Source organism: Gossypium arboreum, chromosome 13 (genome assembly GCF_025698485.1).
Source record: "Gossypium arboreum isolate Shixiya-1 chromosome 13, ASM2569848v2, whole genome shotgun sequence".
Taxonomy (NCBI): Eukaryota; Viridiplantae; Streptophyta; class Magnoliopsida; order Malvales; family Malvaceae; genus Gossypium; species Gossypium arboreum.
This window is the reverse complement of record NC_069082.1, coordinates 26,231,358-26,254,701: the sequence shown is the minus strand read 5'-3', so window position 1 is coordinate 26,254,701 and position 23,344 is coordinate 26,231,358. Positions and strand designations below refer to the sequence as shown.

The 23,344-nt window shown below is 37.1% G+C and overlaps 1 non-coding gene across 1 annotated transcript; it reads left to right on the top strand.

Moving 5' to 3' along the window:
* The first annotated feature begins 11,812 nt into the window (after positions 1-11,812).
* On the top strand, positions 11,813-11,919 carry LOC128287595 (small nucleolar RNA R71). The gene has a single exon (XR_008278295.1). It is a non-coding gene; the product is annotated as a small nucleolar RNA R71 (small nucleolar RNA).
* The last annotated feature ends 11,425 nt before the right edge of the window (positions 11,920-23,344 follow it).

The window sequence follows — 23,344 nt, the reverse complement described above, 5'->3', positions numbered from 1 at the left end:
TCTATATAACTGTGATAAAATCAGGAACTTTTTAGGGGATATTAGGAAAAATAATTACTCATAAAGAAAAACTGAAATTGCTAATTAAAAATAAAATTCTAAAATCTACTAAAAATAAAAATAAAAAGTAGTTTTAATAAAAATTAAAAACATAAAATAATAAATAAATGTTTTTAAACACCTTCATCGCTGGATGGTTCGCAAGGTGGGACTAGCGATGAAATGTGGAGGTGCTGACAAATCTGCTGTAGAGTAGCATCAATGTTGTCAAATCGTTGAAAACACTGTTGCTCGAATCGAGTGAGGCACTCAGAGATGTCAGCGTATGAACGTGAAGGAATGTCCTCGTAGGCCTCCACTTCGGTAGATTAGACGAGAAGGTACTGGGGAGGGTAGGTTCCTCGGCGCCTCTCGATCATCCTCATGCTAAGCATGCTCGAGATGCCTTGTGGAAACATCTGGCCAATGAGGGTGAAGGATGATTCTTGGGCCACGGTGTTGAGGAGCCCAAAGTGTCGCACCAGCCGAGTCACGTAGGGGCCAATGGAGATGACTCCCTTCCTATGCCACTCTATTTGGTGCTAAATCATGAGGGCGATGAAATAGGCAAGGTCGATGACGTGCCCATGCGACATGCACCATAAAAAGTAGGCGTCGTGGGTGTTGATGACGCCAGTGCTCTCTCGCCTCCCTATAATCGTGTGAGCTAAAATAACGTGTAAGTACCTCAGGGATAGTGGGAGAACTGGTGCCCTAGAGCAGCTAGGAGTGTAGGAGGCCTCGCCAGGGGCCAAAATGTGCTAGCACTTCGAGGGAGAGAAATGCATGTGGCGACTAAGAGCATGTAGTTCATTCTCCTCCTTGAACTCCTCTGTATATAAGCCTAGTGCAGTACCAAACTCTATGAACTGTACGATCGATTTCTTCGTCAAAAAGTAATGGTCCTGACGGGTTTCTTCTAGTCATAAACTATACAAACCTGCCAAGAGAAGGAAAAAAGTAAATACGTAAGTAATAATAATAGTAATATAAATTTAAATTGCAAGAAAAATAAATGGCTAAAGTAATAAAAATTGAGTGTTCCTAATATCTTAGTTCCCCGGCAGCGGCGCCAAAAACTTTATCTTGTGATTTCGTGATAGGTTTTAAATATTTATAATTACTCGTTCTTAAACTAACTATCATTGCGATGTAGGCAAGTGTACCTATCGAATAGTAGTATAGTTTTAGCAAGACCGGATTGTCAAACCCAAAGGAACTAAAAGTACTAGTAATGACTGTCTTTTTATTATCTAGCCTAAGAATAAAGAGGTTTTGTTTAAATTAACTAATTATCTAAACTATGAACGCACAGAGAAAAGAATTGGGGAATTGCTTTTGGGAAAAATCGATTGACTTAAGACAATACCCAAGGAAAAATCCACCTAGACTTTACTTGTTATCCTTACTCCGAATCAGACGATTTATTCATTCAACTTGTTCCCTAGAGATCCCTAAGTTATGTTATTATCCCTATTCAAGACTAATAACGTCTAATGCCTAGATTGCATAGCTGAGACTTTTCTCTAATTAACACTCTAGGGTTGCATTAACTCGATCTATGGATCCCCTTATTAGGTTTCACCCTAATCCGGCAAAATTTTGTCACCCTATGTCTAGGCGCGCAATCAACTCCGCTTAATTATGAAAAATGTACTCTTAGACAGGGTCTATTCCTCCTCTGAATAAAAGCATGTCTTGAATCAGTATCCTGAGATATCAAAACAAGAATTAAGAACACATAATTAAGAACAAGTTAAATATTTATCATACGATTCAGAAAATAATAACAAGATTCGTCTTAGGTTTCATTCACCTTAGGCATTTAGGGGTTTTAGTTAATAACTAAATAAGAAAACATCACAGAAGAATAAAGAATACAAAACATAAAGAAAACCCAAAACTCCTAAAGGGAAATTGAGGAGAGATCTTTAGTCTTGATGATGAATCTGACTTCTGAGATAGATCAATCGGCTTCCTTGGAGTAATTCCCTCCTCCCCCTCCCCCTTCTCCGTCTCCCATTTTCTTCCTTCTCTAGGGTGTATTTATAGCCTTTGGAATGCCTAGAAGCCCTCAAAATTAGCCTTTTTCGAATTGGACTCAACTTGCGCTCGGCAGGGACACTCCTGTAGCACACGCCCGTGTTCAATTACTTCAGGCCGTGCTCGAGCTTGTCAAATTGGCACGACCAAGTGGTCTACCCGTGTAAGGAAGTCCAGGCCATGTTGATATCATACTTTGGCCCATTTTCTCCATTTTGGCCTGTTTCTAATTCCTTTCACTCTCCCATGCTCTCCTAAGTATAAAACATGAAATTAAAGCATTAGGAGCATTGAATTCACCAATTCTAATGGGAAATCATCATAAAATACACTAAATTGGGGTAAAAAATTGTATAATTTATGGTTCATCAAATACCCCTACACTTAAGCATTTGCTTGTCCTCAAGCAAAATTCTCAACTCATAATCAAAATAAATTCTTCTCAACTTATAATTCCTATCGATAATATCTCACATTAATCCATAAGTAATCATACATTGAGAATTGAACTAAAAGAACATAAAAGTTTCAAACATTCTAAGTTGAACATTTTAATCATGCAAACATAGGTGTCTCCCCTCATTTAAGTAATTACCTTTTGATTGAGAATATCACAGAGTTTCACATCCTCACTAAAGATTCACTAAAATCACTAGAGGTGTTTAAGGACAATAAATGAAGCACTCAATAGTCAATAATGAAAAGTCATTACCATAGGCTTGCATGAAAATCAAATCTCCACCACTATAATTTAAGATGGTACATCAATCAAAAGGTCTTTAGAGGGTTGTAATGCGACTTGGTTAGGGGGTGTGGTCACAAGCTAAAAGAAAGGGTTATAATCGAGATTGAATTGAAAAATTACCTAACTAGAAAAAGAGTTAATCATTACTTGCGTACAACAGAGCTTCTTCTCGGACTATGGAATTTAACTTCTAAAGCTTACAAACAAAAGATCACTACTAATATGTATACATGTTTTTTTTTTTTAAGAACAGGTTAAATAATATGGACTAACTATTAAGAACAAAATATAGCAAAGCAATCTATTCAACTTAAATATCAACAAAAATAGGGATTAAGTTTGGGGATTTCAACAATAATGGGTTAAAGGTTAATATTAAGGGTAATACAAGAAATGGCTTGTTAGGCTCAAGGGGGGTTTACTAGGGGTTAATCGTGAAGGTAGGCTTTTCATGGCATGAGTGGATTAATCCTAAGTGCATTAATCATTTTGACATATCAAATCAAATGGTGTGGTCTCGACATGCATAATCAAGCAAGTTCTAGAATAACAGTTCAATACTGACGCACTCAAAGCAATAATAAAAATGAGCATGAAAGAATTAATTGATTCTCAAAAGGCTCAAAAATCTCACAAAAATTATGGCTTTTTGATGTTAAGACTTTGAACAACCTATAATTTTGAATTCTTAAAAATCAACTTATCATGTTTGATTCTCTAATGTCTTAAAGTTTAAACAATCAATGCATAAATCCCTATGTCTTAATTCAAGATATATCAATCAAAATCATAAATCAATTAAAATTTATCCTAAATACGATATGAGAGCTTTTCAAGAGAACAAGGTAATAATTCAAGGATTTTTCTGATAATGAAATGAATGCCCCCCACACTTAAGATGTACATTGCCCTCAATGTACAAAGATAGGTATTATAGAATAAAAAAATAAGATAGGGAGAGAAGTGGAACTTCTTGTATGATGAATTCCTCGAACTAGAGTTTTAGAGAGTAATCAGTTTGAGAGTGGAGGAGGATACTCCGGCGGTCGTAGAGGTTCATTAGTCCATAAGTGCTGAGCCAAAAGGATATTATCACTAGTGGTAGCTATGGTAGTGGGCGAGCAAGACATGGTAGTCGTGGAGAACCTTTCCCGGTAGAGTTTTAGTTCCTATGTGATGATGAGCTTAAGAGCTCTATATAACTGTGATAAAATTAGGAACTTTTTAGGCGAAATTAGGAAGAATAATTACTCAAGAAGTAAAATCGAAATTGATAATTAAAAATAAAATTCTAAAATCTGCTAAAAAATAAAAATAAAAAGCAGTTTTAATAAAAATTAAAAACATAAAACAATAAACAAATGTTTTTAAACATCTTCATCGCTAGATGGTTCGCAAGGTGGGACTGGCGATGAGATGTGGAGGTGCTGACAAATCTGCTGTAGAGTAGCATCAATGTTGTCAAATCGTTGTAAACACTATTGCTCAAGTCGAGTGAGGCACTCAGTGATGTCAGCGTATGAAGCTGCCACATGAACTGGACAAGAGGGTGGTAGTGGCTGAGTCAGTGGGCCCTCGTGCTGTGAGGGGACATCATTAGGAATGTTCCTATAGGCCTCCACTTCTGTAGATTGGGCGAGACGTTACCGGGGAGGGTAGGTTCCTCGGCGCCTCTCGATCATCCTCATGCTAAGTATGCTCGAGATGCCTTGTGGAGACATCTGGCCGATGAGGGTAAGGGATGATTCTTGGGCCGCGGTGTTGAGGAGCCTGAAGTGTCGCACCAGCCGAGTCACGTAGGGGCCAATGGAGATGACTCCCTTCCTATGCCACTCTGTTTGGTGCTGAATCGTGAGGGTGATGAAATAGGCAAGGTCGATGACGTGCCCGTGCGACATGCACCCTAAAAAGTAGGCGTCGTGGGTGTTGACGACTCCAGTGCTCTCTCGCCTCCCTATAATCGTGTGAGCTAAAATAGCGTGTAAGTACCTCAGGGATGGTGGGAGAATTGATGCCTTGGAGCGGCTAGGATTGTAGGAGGCCGCGCCAGGGGCCAAAGTGTGCCAGCACTTCGAGGGAGAGAAATGTATGTGCCGACTGAGGGCATGTAGTTCATTCTCCTCCTTGAACTCCTCTGTATATAAGCCTAGTGCAGCACCAAACTCTGGGACGCTTAGCTGGCAGATTAATCCACCTAGGTGAAATTGAACCGTGTCGGGATCATCATAGTTCGTCATTATGGTCTGAAGATGGAACGTTGAGCATAGTTTCATCATGAGCTCAAGGTATGTTGACTCGATAATCCCGAAGAATAGCTCTTATGGGTCGGTGGTTAGTATGGCTCGAATTGAATTAGCCAACTGAACATGTTCTACAGCAGCCCAGTCGATGCAGCAACCCGTAATTAATGGTCGGGCCCAAAGTATTTGGAGTAGTTCTTCCTAGGGCCTTCAGGGGAACTGTAGGAGAGGGTGACGAATTTCCGCGGTTGGACCCGCAAAAGAGGACGCTCCCTTCCTCTTCTTTGAAGTAGGTACGACGGTTTTCTTTCCTCGTCAAGACGACATCACAAGCTTGTAATATAAAAAATAATAATATTAGGTAAACGAATTCGAAAAAATAAAAGGCATGAATTTGGAACTAATTATTATTAATATGAAGCAAACTCAACCACAATAACAATGAGAATGAGAATAGAAATGTAATGGGTATGAGATTTTCCTAATCTCAATTTAACACGGAATGTATGATAGCTAACTTAGGAATGCAAATTAAATGATATACATTGGCATGGTAATAGCATAAGAATAAACATAGTAATGTCATGGGTATGAGGTGTTCCTAATAACTTGATTTAACACAAAATGTATGATAACTAACCTAAGAATGCAAATTAAATGATAGAAAAATGAAAAATAGTTCAAAAGATATAAATATTATGTTGATAATAAGCATTAGAAATAAGTAAAATAGAAGTGAAAGGAGTAAACAAACGCTAAGGAAAAGAGATTGAGCGTCAAAAATGAAGTGGGAAGCGGCGCACAGGCGTGGCAGGGAGGCTGTGTGGAGTTGGAGCGGCTAGGGTTAGGGTTTTTTGAATAGGGAAGAAAGTGAATAGTGCAGGGTATTTATAGATTTTGGGCCACATGGCTAGGGCACACGCCCGTGTTCCCCAATTTCAGCCCGTGTGATTCTCGAATTTCAAATTTGGTGCGTCTGACATTTAGTACACTCGAGCGTGTGGGTTCACACAGCTGTGTCACAGGACCGTGTCTAGCTTCATTTGCTTCTCCCACTCCCGTGTGTACAAGCCCCACACCCGTCTCAATCTAACAGGTTCGACCACGGGTGCTAGACACGGGCGTGTCACACGCCCATGCTGTTTTAACAGGTTCAACCACGGGTCTTCCACACGGGCGTGTCGCACGCCTGTGTTGTTTTCGCAGGCTTGACCACAGCCATGTCGTACGGCCGTGGCATTTTATCATATCCCGTGTTGGGGAAATCCTTGCCCTGTTTTCACACGGCCTTAAGCACGCCCGTGTGCTTGGCCGTGTCTCTGTGAAAACACCTGATTTCAAGATTTCTATTAGTAAGTTAGGAGTTAAATACCAAAATTTAAAGAAATTAATATTGTTAGTGCTCAGGTTGCCTCCCGAGAAATGCTTATTTATAGTTTAAGCTCGACTTACCTCTCTAGTTAATGGTCATGGTGGTTTGAGAAGTTTATACTCCTCATTCCTGCTATCAATCTCATCAATATAAGGTTTTAATCGGGTGTTGTTTACCTTAAAAGTGCCGAACTTGGGATGACTCACCTCCACCGAACCGAATGGAAAAATACTGAGTATCGTAAGAGGGATTTCCTCATTTGGTGTGGTAGTGACAATGTGGGGATCTACGGCATCTAATAAGACTTTATCACCAACCTTAAGTTGATTTGGAGAGGTATCGGGCTCGTTCTGGTGTAGTTTCAGTTTATCGGTGTTCTCGATTTATGTGATCACCATTCATCTAGCTCCTCTATTTGCAGCATTCGTTCTTCATGAATAGAACCTCTACTATTGTTTGAGAGTGGCTCATGTACTTTCTTCAGACTTAGCTCCTACAAAGTGGGCTGTATCATGTGGTCAGTTTTAATATAATGGTTTAGACGATCACATTCAACTTCTGATGTGTTGTCAGAATTGCGAGCTTAAAGGGTCAATGTTTCATCCTCTACGCGAAGCGTGAGCTCACCTGTGCCAACATCAATAATTGTTTTAGCAGTTGCTAAAAAGGGCATTCCTAGGATTAAAGGAGTATTGCTATCCTCCTGTATGTCAAAAACAATGAAGTCAACGGGAAATATAAATTTATCGATTTTGACTAGCACATCTTCAATAATACCCCTAGGAAATCCTATAGTTTTATCTGCTAATTGAATGCTCATCCTAGTCTGTAACACCCCGTACCCGAGTCCGTTACCGGAGTCGAACACATGGTGCACACAAACTTGACTTAATCATTTTCACAGTCCATTTAAAAATTTCCAGACAAGCTGGTTACTGCGTCACTGTCGCCTTAAAAATCATATCTTGAGTTTCAAAGCTCAAAAATCAGTTTCGTAATTTTTCCCTGAAACTAGACTCATATTTCCATCTACATATTTTTTTCTAGAATTTTTGGTCGAGCCAATTAGTACAGTTTATTAGTTAAAGTCTCCCCTATTCCAGGGTTCAACTACACTGACCTTTATGCATTACGAATTGGATATCTTCCGGTACAGGTCTTCAATACTGATGCCGTTTGTTTCTTTAGAAACTAGACTCAAAGAGGAATCTATACATATATGGCATGACTCCTAATCATCTCTGGTTAATTTATAATGAATTTTCAAAGTCGGAACAGGGGATCCAGAAACCGTTCTAGCCCTGTTTCACGAGAACTTTAATATCTCTTAACATATAACTCATATGACCGCTTGCTTCTTCCATATGAAAGTAGATTCATCAGGGTTCATTTATATTCACTATTTAATTCCATTCCTACAAATTTTAGTGATTTTCAAATCCACACCACTTGCTGTCGAAGATCTGCTTTCAAGGTAAACTTTACCTATTTCGTGGTTTCCATGGACCAACTAGAGTTTTGTCATACATAGGTCCACATATAATCATATTTAGCCATTCCAATGGCTGATCATTTGCCCAACACTTCCATTCAGTCCGTAGTCGATCATGAAACCATACATATATACATAAACACAAATGGTCTAATGCCATACTCCACTTTTACGAGCCATTTTCGCATGGTCGTACACACATACATCACAAAACGCATTTGAAAAACAGCAAAAGGGTAGTCCTATACATGCCATATCCGAGTTCAACTAAAGAGTACCAAAAGGGCTTTGATAGTGTGGATGACTTTGACTTCGATGATCCCGAATCCGATAGCTAACGAGCAAAATCTATAAAATAGAGAGCCAAAGCAACGGGGTAAGCATTTTTAATGCTTAGTAAGTCTCAAGTAATGAATTCAGCTTTGACTAAAGTATTACATTCACATAGCTAAATGAATCACTTTATTAATACACATTCTCATAATCATACTTAATTCACACTTCATCAACATATACACACAAGGTATCAACCTATCTAAGAGCCAAAAGTTCGTTAGTCGATTGAACGAATACTATTTCAAACGGATCGACTTTTCCGATGCACATGTAAACATACCTTATCGTATGGGTTTTTCGAGCGTATTAATTGAATTTATTACGGCACCAAAACGCTCACCTTCAAACCGAGTCTCTTCGGAATTTAGCCGGATATAACCACAAGCACAATTGTCTTCGGGTCTTAACCCGGATTTGGTAACTTGCACAAATGCCTTCGGGTCTTAGCCCGGATATAATCACTAGCATAAATGCCTTCGGGACTTAGCCCGGGTATCATTCAAATGCTCATGTACACATATATCAATAATCACGACACATCCATATTTCATTCTCGTTACTAAGGCTCAAACACAAAACATTTATCAAACCTCTCCAATTTCGGCTCAATAGCCACACACAAAGAGCATGATTACAATTGACTTTATAACTTAGTCCCTACGCACATTCTATTGTCCGCCATAATATGACAAATCATTTCAATATAATTCAAGTAGGGTCATTACTCAAGACTTACCTCGGATGTTGTCGAACGATTTCGACGGCTATTCGATCACTTTTTCCTTTCCTTATCCAACTGTGGTCCTCTAAGCTCTTGAGCTAATTCACACAAATTTAACTTATTAAAATCTTATTATGATAGCTTATGGCTGAATATGACAAGGAGTTTAAATGGTCATATGGCCATCCTTTAGCTCAAATACACAATGGTCATGCAGCTTTTAATCACAACAAGCAATTTAATACAATTCATTCAAACATCAAAGTGAAGCTCAAGGTACTTTAGCCCTTATACACATTAGACATTAGAGTCACATGTGTACGAAATCACGGATCGAATTCAACACCTTAGTTAGTACTCTCCTTAGCCGAATTTTCCAAGCCAAGAATAGGCATCAATATGCTTGCCTCTAACCGAATGCATGCACACCAACCCCCCCTTCATGTGGCCGAATATGCATGTCCATGTTGAGGCCAATTATGCACTTAATACCACACAAAAACAGCATACATTTTACTAACTAACGCATTCCATATTGTAACTCAATACGCATCCATCATTTATTTCATAATCGAAACATCATCATATGCAAATATATACCTTGAGATAGTATATATGTCACACCAATACATCATGTGCAAACATATGTACATATAGGTGCAAGGGCCGAATCTCAAGTTGCTTATATCCAAATATAAACACATATCCAAAGATCAAATCTTACCTACCATGCAATATGCATAAATCACACTCATGGATATACCATGGCCGAATACACCACAACACCATACCGTTTCAATTTGGTCATGGTTAAACAAAGAACTTAGTGTTTCACTCAAAAATGCTAAAAGAAAATCCAAGAGTCCTCAATCCCCCATCACAATGTATCATTATCAAGCTTGATATTTAGCATGCAATGGCATTAACACAACATCCACCTTGGCCGAATATCATTCCCATGACATAGCAAAGATTTGAACCATGGGCTAATAAGAACATCAAGCTAGCAACTAAAAACATGCATGAATCTCATGGCACAACCTCAAACATACCTTAATCTTGATGCAAGTATAGCCAAACCCTTCCTAATCCTCTTCCAAACCAAACATGAAGCAAAAATTCTCTTCTTCCTTAGAATTTTCGGTCAAGAGAGAAAGAAAAGGATGAACAAATTTTTTCTTTGCTTTTCTTCAACTCACGGCAATGGGGAGGGGAGAAGCCTTCACACACATTTTTTTTCATTTTTTATTACCCATACACCTTAGTTTAATGTTTCTCCATAATGCACCAACAAAACATGTCTATGACATGTTTTGCCTATCCTCCTTGTCATGGCCGGCCACCACTTATAAAAAGAGGGTATTTGACATGCAAGACCATTGTTTTGCATGCATGCTTTAATTAGTCATCACACATTTCCTATCCTACTTTCAAAGTTTACTACTAGGTCATTTTAGTGAAATTCACATTTATAATCCTAAATCAAATCATCAAAAATGTCACACACGAATTAACACATATCATAGGCATCAAAATGAACATTAAATTATTTTTATGCCTCGGTTTTGTCGTCCCGAAACCACATTCCGACTAGGGTCGTTTTAAGGCTATCACATAGTCTATTTGGGTTTCCTGAGACCTAGTTGCTTGAACATTGTAAAAGGCATGACATTGATACTAGCCCCTAAATCAGCTAATGCATTATTAACATCTAAACTACCAATTAAGCAAGGAATCATAAAACTCCCTGGATCTTTTAGTTTGCGCGGTAACTTATTTTTCAAAATAGCTGAGCACATTGCGCTTAGCTCCACATGCGACGCCTCGTCCAACTTCCACTTATTTGCCAAAAGCTCTTTTAAGAATTTCATTGTGTTTGGCATCTACAATAGAGCTTCTTATAAACGGTAAGATAATATGTAATTTTTTTAAGAGTTTAAGGAATTTACCAAATTGCGTTGGGGTAGGGTACACGAGGTTTATATTAGACATTTACTGATTTGTTTGTATTTTGATCTACCTCACCTTGACCTGTACTTACACAAGTTTCTTGCCGCGGTTCTGGTTCAGGCTCCACAAATCCTTCTTCATTTTGAATATTAATCGCGCTGAGCTGTTTCCTTGGGTTGGGTTCAGTATTACTTGGAAAACTACCTTGTGGTCATTCGGAGATTAGATTGGAAAGCTGGCCTATCTGATTTTCGAGCCCTTGGACCGACGCTTGTTGATTCTTACGTGCTGTCTTGGTGTTTTGGAAACGAGTTTTTGGCACTGATATAAACTTTGGGAGCATCTCTTCCATGTTCGACTTCTTTTCCTATTGCTAGGGTGGTTGCTGAAAACTCGAAGGATGTTGTGGTCTTTGATTTCCTTGGCCTCCCCACGAAAAATTGGGATGGTTCCTCCAACCTGCATTGTAAGTGTTACTAAATGGATTGTTTTGAGGTCGAGGATTATTACCCATGTAGTTTAGTTGCTCGTTATCCATGTTATGGGTATAAGGTTGATACTCCGGATGGCTTGTTCCACCGCTACTTGCTTCGCACTGCATTACTAGGTAAACTTGTGAAGAACTAAGAAAACCATCAATCTTTTTATTCAAGAGTTCTACCTGATTTGACAGCATGGTGACCGAATCGACGTTATAAACACAGGCTATTTTCGTTGCCTTTGTCCTCATGACTTGCCACTGACAATTATTCAGTGACATCTCCTCTGTAAACTCAAAGGCACCTTCTGTTGTTTTATTGTTGATGGTTCCGCCATTTGCCGAGTTGAAGGATTCAGACCATTGTGAAATGTTTGTACTTGGAGCCAAAGCAGTAACCCATGGTGAGCGCACCTTCGCAGTAAGTCCTTATATCTCTCCCATGCATCGTAGAGGGTTTCTAAATCCATCTGCACAAAAGAAGAGATATCATTACGTAATTTAGCCATTTTAGCCGGTGAAAAATATTTTAGTAAGAATTTTTCGGTCATTTGTTCCCAAGTAGTAATTGACCCTCGTGGTAACGAGTTCAACCACTGTTTAGCCTTGTTCCTCAATGAAAAGGGAAACAGCCGAAGATGTATGGCATCATCAGAAACGCCATTAATTTTAAATGTATCGCATAGTTTTAAGAAGTTGGCTAAATGAACGTTGGGATCCTTATCCTGCAAACCATCAAACTGAACAAACTGTTGTATCATTTGAATAGTGTTAGGTTTTAATTCAAAAGTATTTGCAGCTATAGCAGGTCTACCTATACTCAATTCAGTTCCTGTTAACGAAGGTTTAGCATAATCATACATAGTGTGTGGAGTAGGATTTTGATTAACCGCAATTGCAGGAGGTAGCTGATTGCCTTGGTTTTCAGCCATCTCTTCGGTTGGGGGTTCAGTATCGTCTTCTTGCTCATTCTCTGTGTATCTTAAGCTTCGCCTTATTTCTCTTTGGTTTCTGCGCACTGTACGATCGATTTCTTCGTCAAAAAGTAGTGGCCCTGACGGGTTTCTTCTGGTCATAAACTATAAAAACATGCCAAAAGAAAGAAAAAGAAAATTAGTAAATTAGAATAAAATTAAAAATAAAATTAGATTGTAAGAAAAATAAGTGGCTAAAGTAATAAAAATTAAGTGTTCCTAATATTTTAGTTCCCCGGCAAAGGCACCAAAAACTTGATCGCGTGATTTCGTGATAGGTTTTAAATATTTATAATTAATCGTTCTTGAAACTAACTATTATCGCGATGTAGGAAAGTGTACCTATCGAACAGTAGTATAGTTTTAGCAAGACCGGATTGTCGAACCCAAATGAACTAAAAGTACAAGTAATGATTGTCTTTTTTATTATCTAGCCTAAGAATAATGGGGTTTTGTTTTAACTAACTAATTATCTAAACTAAGAACTCACAGAGAATAGAATTAGGGAATTACTTTTGGGAAAATCGATTGAAGTAAGATGATACCAAAGGAAAATTCCACCTAGACTTTACTTGTTATTCTAGTTCCGAATCGGACGATTTATTCATTGAACTTGTTCTGTAGAGATCCCTAAGTTATGTTACTAACCCTATTCAAGACTAATAACGTCTAATCCCTAGATTGAATAATTGAGACCATTCTCTAATTAACTGTAACGGCCCGTACCCGAGACCGTCACCGGAGTCGAACACGAGGTGTTAATAGACTTAATTCATTACTTAAACAGCTCAAACAATTTATTTTTAAAATTTTCAGTCAAGTTAACAATCTCCGTCATAGTCGCTTAAAAATTCATATCTCGAGTTACGAAACTCAAAATCCAATTCCGTAAATTTTCCCTGAAACTAGACTCATATATCTATTTACTAATTTTTTTATAGAATTTTTGGTCAAGCAAACTATTATAGTTTATTAGTTAAAGTCTCCCCTATTTCAGAGTTTGACTGCTCTGATCTCTGTGTATTACAAATCAAATATCTCCCTGTACAGAGTTTCAATGACTATACCGTTTGCTTCTAATAAAATTAAACTCAATAAGTAATCTGTACATATAATTATGACTTCTAATTATCTTTGAACAATTTATGGTGAATTTCAAAAGTCAGAACAGGGGATCCAAAAATTGCTCTGGCACTGTTTCACAAAAATTTAAACATCTCATAAAATATAACTCATATACCTGTTTTGTTCCATCCATATGAAAATAGACTCATAATTCTTCAATTCCATATATTATTCATCATCTAATTGTATCTATACTATTTTTAGTGAATTTTCAAACTCACGTCACTGCTGCTGTCTGAATCTATTTTATGGTAAATTTTACCTATTTCATGGTTTCCATGGATTAGCTAGCAATTTAGTATACATAACACCAAATATTATCATGATTAGCCATTCCAATGGCTAATCATTACCAAGCATTTCCATACCACTCAATAACCATATCATAAGACCATATACACAAAATGATTATAATGCTATACATGCCATACTCAAAATATACAAGCCATTATGCCAAGATGGTATACGGATAGTGTGAGCGTGCCTCCGACCGTTTCCGATTTCTGAGCTGGCTTGTCAACACTACAAGGAATGAAAAGGAGGGAGTAAGCATAAATGCTTAGTAAGTTCACATGCAAATAGCAAGTAACATAACTATATAAGCAAACAGAAAACATCATTTGCATAATCATCACCGAGACATTCATATCACATTTTCATTTATCATCTTACCATATTGTTGTTATATCGAGTTTTCAACGCGAGGGTTAAGTACATACCTGTTCAAAGTATTCATTTCACAACACTTACCAATACGTCCATTTCATCTCGAGTATTCTCCGCTTGAGTAGAATTTTACTCGTTGAACACATCGGAATATAATTCGGATACATGGAAAGTTTGCGCATAAGTGCTACATATGTAGCCAAGCTACCATGTAACCCACCCATAAGTGAACTCGGACTCAACTCAACGAGCTCGGGCGTTCGCATCCATAAGTGAACTCAGACTCAACTCAATGAGCTCGGATGCCCAAACATCCTAGTGACATGTCACTTGTATCCTAATCTATTCCTAAGGTTCAAACGGGCTTTTTTCTCGATCACACATCTTTGCCATCTTCCACGAAATATCGAAATTGATACTTCGGTGATAGTTCATACTCATCAAGTAATTCACATAAATTACATATTATTCAACAATAACCACAAAGCATAATATTTCATGATAATAATCAGCATCATATCATATAAACAACATTAAATTGCTTAAAATGACAATTATGTTACTACATTTACACATGAACTTACCTCGTATGCGAAAATGGCTACTTTTACCATTTCGTCCACAACTTGGTATTTTCCCCATTTTAGCCCGAATTTTAGTTTTCCTTGCTCTATCATTTAAAATATAGTCTAATTAGGACTCACATTATTCAAATTGACCCAAAATCATATTTTGGAAAAATTATAGTTTTGCCCCTAAACTTTTGCATATTTACACTTTTGCCCCAAAGCTCGTAAATTAAACTTTAGCCTATTTTCTTATGTTTTATGACATGCTGATCATTTTTCCCTTCTATGGAAACATCAAATTCTCACTCTAACATGTACTTATGACTATTAGATATTTTTACCGATTAAGCCCTTTTGCTAGTTTTTGCTTAAAACCGAGTAGCACAAGTTGTCTAACATAATTTAAAACCTCATATTCTATCATAAAACACCAAAATACACAATTTTAACCTATGGGTATTTTTCCAAATATGAACCCTAGGATGAATTTTTGCTAGCATAAGCTTAATCGAGCTACCGGGACTCCAAAAACGTAAAAATCATTAAAAACGAGTCTAGAACAGACTTACAATCGAGCTTTGAAGCTTGAAAAACCCTATCCATGGTTTCTCCTTGCTATATTCGGCCATGGGGTTGAAGATGAGCAAAATTGGCTTTTAATTTTGTATTTTAATTCATTTTACCCCTAAATGACCAAAATGCCCTTACTACTAAACTTTCCAAAAATTCCATCCATGTCCAATTTTTGTCCATAGACTTATAAATTGGTAAAATTGCTATTTAAGACCTCCTAATTAATATTTCAAAACAACTTCATACTAGAAACTTCTAGAATGCAAGTTTTACAAATTATTCGATTTAGTCCCTAATTTCAATTTAAGCACTTTATGCATAAAATTTCTTCACGAAACTTTCACACAATCATGAAATCATATCATAGACCTCAAAATAATCATAAAATAATTATTTCTATCTCAAATTTTGTGGTCACGAAACCACTATTCTGACTAGGCCCAAAATCAGGATATTACAACTCTCCCCCCCTTTAGGGATTTTTGTCCCCGAAAATCTTACCAGAAAAGTGGTCTTCACTTTTAATCTCATATTCGGTGCCGAAGAACTTTCACTTAGGCTGTACCTCCAATACATCTATTTAATTTCTCATATGATCTAAAAGCTTACAATCTCAACTCTCAACTGTTCTTAAATTTTCAACCCTTCTCAGTTTCCCATGATATCATGACATAAAACTTAGATCCCAACTTGATTTAATGGATACCGGAATTCCAAGAAATCGAACAATCAAAGAGACCTAAAATTCCATGAATCTGATGAGTAGGAATTCATTCAATACATATATGATTTATAGATCTCGTCAAACATTTAACAATAGGATACATCACATTTTCCTCTTTCCGCCATGGAAATATTTCTGATATGGCCTCAAGAATAATCCTTCTCATTTCCATCCCAATATCAACACTGACAAGGATAATTTTGATAGATCCCAATGTTCGGCTTTAACCCCTTTAACAACTCCGATTTTATGTAACATCGAATGCTCTAAACTATCACATTACCTCACTATCTTGAAACACATCACAATTCATACAACAGTGCATTACTGAAAGTTAGGAAGTCTTTACTCAATGTAGACTAGTCTAGTTCAGAAGCTTCGGTTACCAATATTCTCATCTATCCAAACTTTGTCAACATGCAATAAACTTTTCAGCTTTCACAAGACGAAAACCTTATCATTCGTAGTGATTTTAACTAATATCCAACTCTTTCTAATAAATATACACTTCTCGTTCAGACTATTTACTTTTTTATCCGTACAAAAATGAAATTATATTATCAAACTTGAAAAAAAATAATCTTGACATAATTGTCACTTGAAATCTTTCAAATAAATAATTCACCATACCGACTGAAACTCGCGCTTTTATCACCTATGCTTTTACTGATGTCAAATCCTTATATAGAAATTAGAAAAAAATCCCAATACTAAAATCACCACATTACCAAGATCAAATTAGAAATATAGTCATATTTGACATGATTATCACGAGCTGAAGAACGTACTTCGAACATGAGTCATAATTGACAAATTATGGAACAAAGATAACAAGAAAACCGAATAAAGAAATCCAGAATAAAGAGATCCAGGATAAAGAAACCCAAGATACGATACTAGGCCGAGAATCGAAAACCAAACTCATAGAGAAAATACGAATACCGGATAATTCTTCAAAGAAAGTCCAAAAGAAAACATCATTTAATCCCACCGAATCAAATATAACAAGAACAATATATCTTCCCATACATATATATCGATGAAGCATCAAGTAGAAGAAACAAAATCATAATATCATATGTATTCTCTCATCAATTCTTATCGACAAAATGAAATAGAATACCCGATGAAATAGAGCAATATAAATTATAAACCGATCAGACTACCAATGCTTTCATCCAACACCGTAATTAGAAGACATTCCCATATAACAAGAATTTCTTCGAAGATCAATAGCCATAGAAATACTTCGAGAACGGGTAAACACATAGAACATCTCAAAAAGATCGCTAAATCTGTCCGGTCATAATCGTCACACTCGGATAGTTCACATTTCAAATATCATTTCCCAACTAGTTCTGCGTCACAAATTTCATATTAAACCATTCACTAAAGAAGGCCGCCTCGAATAAATTTTGATTTACACTTTTCTCGACCTTGCACCGAGTAATTCGATTTACTAAAGAGAATTCCTTCTCTAATTGGGATAGTGCATAACTCCAATAATCTTTACGTCAATCCGATACTTTCTCGGCTCGACTTTACTTATCAGCTCATTTTCAATCTCTGATCATACTTATACTTATTCTATCACTAAACTCTTTGGGTTCTCAACCGGAAACTTATTCAATACAAATCTCATGAAATTCCATTATAAGTACCACTTCGGTAAGGGGGAGGGGTTGTAGGACCTCTGACTCAACTTTCTTATACATACACATATGACATAACTCCCATCATCATAGCAACATCATCAAAATCATGTCATTCATTCAGGCAATGCAACATTCATGTTGGCTTACACAAATTTTCCTATTGTCCATTTAGACAATATACTTATGCATACATTCTATGTTTTCTAGATAGCTATACTTGTCCATTCATTTAATTAAATTAAGTCATGCTCATGACATCATATAAGACCAAACAAACATAGATATTTGCATCACAATCACAACTTTTATTTCGTGCATCATCATGTACATATCATTACAATCATATAATGCAGTCCAACAATTTAACATAGATAAGTTCATTTCATTATAATATTTTATCTCATAAAAATTATATATCATTAGCATTCATCAACATTCGACATCCAAATCAAGACAAGGACATTTTCATTCGTATCATAATATTATGACTTTTATTCATACCTCTACTACTTTCTATTTATTTCGTTCATCTTATCAAGTAAGCCATATACACTACATCATATCAGCATGAAGCAAATATGGATATTTATCACATTTGTATCATAAACTTTTATCCAAACTTTTCTGAACCGAGACTTATCATAATCATAATTTTACTCAAATACCTTTACATAACATTGAACATAGTCGGCGCAGCTCGGTTGGAGAGTACCCTGTCTAAATAAGACGGTACTCATACGCGTCGGAAGACATCACACTATCACAGATCAGTGGCATGTATAGCTAAACTTTTACACATGCTAGGTTAGTCCGAGAATCGACTAAACCTGCTCTGATACCACCAAATGTAACGGCCCGTTCCCGAGACCATCGCCGGAGTCGAACACGAGGTGTTAATAGACTTAATTCATTACTTAAACAGCTCAAACAATTTATTTTTAAAATTTTCAGTCAAGCTAACAATCTGCGTCATAGTTGTTTAAAAATTCATATCTCGAGTTACGAAATTCAAAATCCAATTCCATAAATTTTCCCTGAAACTAGACTCATATATCTATTTATTGATTTTTTTATAGAATTTTTGGTCGAGCAAATTAGTACATTTTATTAGTTAAATTCTCCCCTGTTTCAGAGTTTGACTGCTCTGATCTCTGTGTATTACAAATCAAATATCTCCCTGTACAGAGTTTCAATGACTATACCGTTTGCTTCTAATAAAATTAAACTCAATAAGTAATCTGTACATATAATTATGACTTCTAATTATGTTTGAACAATTTATGGTGAATTTCAAAAGTTAGAACAGGGGATCCAAAAATTGCTCTAGCCCTGTTTCACAAAAATTTAAACATCTCATAAAATATAACTCATATACCTGTTTGTTCCATCCACATGAAAATAGACTCATAATTCTTCAATTCCATATATTATTCATCATCTAATTATATCTCTACTATTTTTAGTTATTTTTCAAACTCACGTCACTGCTGCTGTCTAAATCTATTTTATGGTAAATTTTACCTATTCCATGGTTTCCATGGATTAGCTAGCAATTTAGTATACATAAGACAAAATATGATCATGATTAGCCATTCCAATGGCTAATCATTACCAAGCATTTCCATACCACTCAATAACCATATCATAAGACCATATACACAAAATGATTATAATGCTATACATGCCATACTCAAAATATACAAGCCATTATGCCAAGATGGTATACGGATAGTGTGAGCGTGCCTCTGACCGTTTTCGATTTTCGAGCTGGCTTGTCAACACTACAAGGAATGAAAAGGATGGAGTAAGCATAAATGCTTAGTAAGTTCACATGCAAATAGCAAGTAACATAACTATATAAGCAAACATAAAACATCATTTGCATAATCATCACCGAGATATTCATATCACATTTTCATTTATCATCTTACCATATTGTTGTTATATCGAGTTTTCAACGCGAGGGTTAAGGAGACGCATAAGGAGATTTAGTTTTCGATGGGGTATTTGGTGTTTCTTAAGGTCTCGCCATGGAAAAAGGTACCAAGGTTTGGTCGGAAGGGCAAGCTAAGCCCTAGATTTATTAGGCTTTATCATGTATTGAACTGCATTGGACTAGTTTCCTATCAACTCGAGTTACCTCTGGAGTTGGATCGGATTCATGATGTGTTCCATGTCTCTATGTTGAGGCGGTATCGCTCTGATCCTACGCACATCATCTCGACTGAGGAGGTTGAGGTTAGACTAGACCTGCCTTTTGAAGAAGAGTAAGTTCAAATTTTAGACCGCGATGTAAAAGTTCTGAGGAGGAAGTCTGTTCCACTGGTTACGGTGCTACGGCGTAATCACAGTTCTGAAGAAGCCACGTGGGAACCCGACGAGGTGATATGACAATAGTACCCTCATCTATTTTGATCAAGTATATTTTAAGACCAAAATTTTCTTTTAGAAGGGTAGAGTTGTAACGCCCCAAAATTTAGGTATCGATATTTGTGTATTGTTGCGCATAAATACATGCTTGCTTCAGTGGTTAAGCGTCCTGAGAAGGGTTGGAGAAGTCCTGGGTTCAAGCTATGGCTTGAACAAAAATTTTGTTTTCTTATGTTTGAACCTTGGCTCTGGTCTGTAAGCTTCTTACATAAATATGGCTAAGGGATGTCATAAAAAGCCTACTGATCTAGTGGTTAAAGATGGGTAGAGTGTTACAGGAGGTCCGGGTTTTGAGGCTTTGTAACGCAAGGGAAACATTTTATTTTGCTATTGACGTTAGGGAGGTGTTGTTGTTTGACTAAAATTGTATGCTTGTGTAGTGGGGGTTGTTCAGGCCGAATTCAAAGTGTGTAGTGGAGAGAATTTCGGTTGGTTGGGGATATGGTTAGGTGGGAGATAGTTGAGTGATCTTAGGAGTGATAAGGGGTGTAAAAATAGGGATTTGAGAAGGTGGTAGTGTGTGTGCCGATTGTGGAATCTCATACTTGGCATTTTCGGCTTTTGGGCAAAAGTGGAGATTGTAATCATTGTTTTGTACGGTTTTTCTTTCTTTCTAAGTGAATTTTGACCTCTCTATTTTTGGTGTTCGCTTTTGGTCATTTAGGGTCTTTTCGATTTGGTCTCTTAACATTTTTGATTACCGATCCCTTTCGTTTCTTTTCTCCTTAGAATCTATACTCATTGGCCGAATACTCATTGTCAGCTTTCTTTACTTTTTCTTTCGATTTTGACCTGTTGTAACCGATTCTTTCCTTCTTGCTCTCTTGCTCTTTGTGAACTTGTCTTGGCCGATTGCTCGTGCTTCTTCTTTGGCTGAACTCTGTTAAGGCTTAGGCTTCGTCTTTCTCTTCTTCTTATGATCGATTCTCTTCTTTTTGCTACTCTTGGCTGATTATTCCTTTGTCGTTTGGGGGATTTTTAGGTTGGGGTCTTGGCTAGTTCTCGGTAAGTTTCTTCTCTAAAGTAGCGACTCCTTCCTCTGTGGGCCGAATGTACCATTCTCTTTTATTTCCTTTACGCCAATAATTGTGTAACATAGTGTTTTATTGAATGGTTGTTAGGGACTTGTGTTCAATAAGCAAAGGTTGGGCTGATCACTTCTCCTCTACAAGTGGTAATCACTCTATCGGTAAGGGTTCTAGTTGTAGTTATCTTTGTGTGGAATATTAGATGTTCATAAGCGGGTTAACTGTATTTGTGAAGGTAAAGCATTGGAAGGAGAATGTGGGGTTAGATCAAGTGAAGGTTGTGTTTAGTGATTGGTAAGTATATGACTTGGTTAAGGCGGTTCAATTTCATGGTATTAGTTTAACGAGGGTTTGAGACTAATAAGAAGTTATGGTTGTCCATAGGTTCTGGATCCCGGAGGCATTTCGGCTATAACTCCATCATAGGTGTGTAATCACACTACATCAACCGTTATACTGGAAAAGCTGAAAAACTATTATCAAATGTGCCACACGAGCGAACGCACTTTTGTGTGGTCACCCAAGTGCATAAATGTGAGCACATGATGGTGAAGAACACCACGAGCAACCTCGTGGACATGGGTCGTTGAAGCCACGTTGGGCCTGGATGGGCCGTGTGGGCCCCACCGACTTGTGGGCCCCACTCGATTATACCAAATGGATGTAGGAAGATGATCGGGGCGGCTGTGTAGTTGCAAAGCCAAGGCCATTATTTGCGCTTAATGGGCTACACGAGTGTGTGGGCCCACATGGGTCGTATTATGGGCTTAGGCCCATTTGTCAGTGATTGATTGTTAATGTCACACTGTTCGCGTGAGATGACTGTGGACTTACTATAAGGTTTGTAGATATACCTAGGTCCTAACCTGTTAAAAAGACTATTATACCCCTATGAGGTAATGACTGATATACCCCTGTATGATAAATGATAGTTTGAGCATGCCATGGTTATTATGTACATCCATATTATGTTGCATTGCATAGGGTGGGATTTATGATATTGGAGGAAGTGTACTGAGAGGCTATACGCCTAATACTGGCAGCTCTGTTGGAATTACCGATAGTGCCGTCAATGATACGTTATTCTAGAGTGTAGGGATGGGTGGGTCGATTTAATCCCCACATGGAGTGTAGGGTTGGACGGAGTGGAGTGTAGAGGATGGTTGGGTAGGATCTTTATATATGCATGTTTGATATGGTATTGAAATGGGCCAAGGCCCTCATTGATACTATTACTAATATGGGCTTAGGCCTAGATTGAATTACACACTGAGTTTTCATAAACTCACTCTACTATTTATATGCGCAGGTAATCCCTAGCTGGGTCGGTACTGCGAGGTACTCGAGAAAGGCCACACCACTGTTATATTACGTACTGGACTTTTTTAATAGTGATAGTTTTATTTGGGTTAAATTTTATGTAATAAGGCTGTTTTATCTTTAATTGGGGAATTTATTTAAAACGGTTTTTATCTGACAGCAATAGTATTCGAGTTTTAAAAATAAAAATGTTTTTCAACTATCATCCTACGCAATTTGTTTTTAAAAGCTTTTGACGAGCAATATTTTAAAATGTAATAACGAATTGGAAATGTTTTGCTAAACGAACCAGTATTTTTTGCAATAAATAAAATTAAATCAGCTTTTCATAAGGATCTCAATGAGGCTTAAAACAAATGGACCTTTTTTTTCAATAGTACAAAATCCACTCCAATGTGACGCCATAGATTCGGCCATAACGTCTAGGCCGGGTTTGGGGTGTTACAGTCGCGTTCTTGATTAGTTTAGTTAAATCTAGATTAAAAAGATTCCCTTTAATTTATAGGCTAGATAATAAAAAGATAGTAATTACTAGTACTTTTAGTCCTGTGGATACTATATTCTCGACTCACTATAGCTATACTACTACTTGATAGGTGTGCTTGCCTTTTTCTTGAGTTTAGTTGGTTTAGTGACTCATCACTTTTAAACCAATCAAATACACCTATGATCACTTATGCTACAAGTCATACAATATCAACCATTAAACCAATACAAAATTCATAAAAAACTTGCCAAATATACCAAATAACATCCTCCCTAAGTGCGTAACCAATATGCCACATTTGGCACCACAATTCAAACATAAACAAACCAAACATTTCATGACCATTCAATCATCAAATCTACTTCATTTTCTCATGA